The 1,353-nt window shown below is 34.9% G+C and overlaps 1 protein-coding gene across 2 annotated transcripts in view; it reads right to left on the reverse strand.

The window, feature by feature from the left end:
* LOC144977619 (uncharacterized) overlaps positions 1-1,038 on the reverse strand; it is a 10,407-nt gene extending 9,369 nt beyond the window's left edge. The window contains exon 1 of one of the 2 annotated variants that reach the window (XM_078923020.1): positions 700-1,038. The gene's annotated coding sequence lies outside the window, so the exon portion shown is untranslated. The remainder of the gene's footprint in view (positions 1-699) is intronic. The other variant, XM_078923030.1, reaches the window with a different exon arrangement.
* Between the last annotated feature and the right edge of the window lie 315 nt (positions 1,039-1,353).

Consider the following 1,353-nt stretch of genomic DNA (forward strand, 5'->3'; position numbering starts at 1 on the left):
TCCCCGGCCAGATGGCGTTGTCGTACCAGTAAGTTTGTGGGTTCGAGCCCCCATCGTTGCCGCGAAATTTCATTCTCTATTGTTTTCTGGCACTTTCCTACTCACTTTCTTTATTGTTAGTAACAAATTAGGGAGAGGCAGTGGTAGTGTATGTCATTAATCTGAAAAGGTGAGTATGGAAGAGCACCAGACAATGAATAAATGATTATACAACAACAAAAAATCCCGAAGAACCAGCCTGCTTTGAAAAGTACAAGTAAAAACCGCCCCAAAAATTCAACTGCCTCAACAGTCGTTTTTGTTTGTTTTTTTAATGGGTTTTTTTAATTTATTTTTTTCCCTTTTTTTTCTTTTGTTTTGTTTTGTTTTTTTTGTTTTTGTTTTTTTATTTGTTGTTTTTTTTTATTTTTGGTTCTGGTTTCGCTTTTGTTTTGTTTTCTTGAATGTTTCTTTCTGTTTAGTCCTGCACTGCTTCATAAACGGGGTTTTTTTTCATATTTCTTTGATTATAGAAATGTTATTTTTGTTTTCCAAAGATAAGAACACTGAATACACCATATACATTATTAAACTGGATTTCCATATTTATTTACAATTATTGTCAGCATCAAGTTTACCCCGATGCAATACCGGTTTGAAATGTTTGTTGGTTCACAAATGCATTGGATAAGATAAATACTATATTATTTTTGGAATTACCTTGGATAGTTGTTATTTATGGGATTCCGTTAAATTTGCTTATCTTTTCACATGAAACGTCACTTTATCATCGTAATAGTAATTGCATTGCAGCAGAAATAGAAAATTCCTCACCTAAAATCAAGCACAATAATAATATAGGGATATCACTTCCACCCTGATATAACGCGTATTATTATTATTACAGCTGTACCGACCAATCACCAATCACTTATCCCCTGAGTAAAGCCGTATATTACTTTGATACATTGTATATCACCCCCTGTGCCTTAAGTCAATTGAAAATCTCGGCCATAGATAAGGGATAATAATGCCTTATCGCTAAGGTTATGATAGAGTGATATGTTATATGTAACACAAGCTGGATACATTGTTGCTTGTGTCATGGAAGGTGTCCATGGTTACATAACTCTTGAGTGACGTGAATAGGGGTTAATTTACAACTTAAGACAACAACACGAGTAAGAACCACCGTGCTCGGTGAGAACACATTTTTAAAAATTTTGCCCGGAAAACCTTCCCTTCAAATATCGATGAATCAAAATGACCCTGAGAGAAGATTTTTTTAACCTGGAAACACAACTCTGATTACCCAACGGTATGGGCCCAGCGTTAGTTTTTACCAAATGGCGCGATCTATATCCAGGTTTTCGT

The sequence above is a fragment of the Berghia stephanieae genome, chromosome 1, assembly GCF_034508935.2.
Source record: "Berghia stephanieae isolate SIO BIC M18660-M18661 chromosome 1, UCSD_Bste_1.3, whole genome shotgun sequence".
Taxonomy (NCBI): Eukaryota; Metazoa; Mollusca; class Gastropoda; order Nudibranchia; family Aeolidiidae; genus Berghia; species Berghia stephanieae.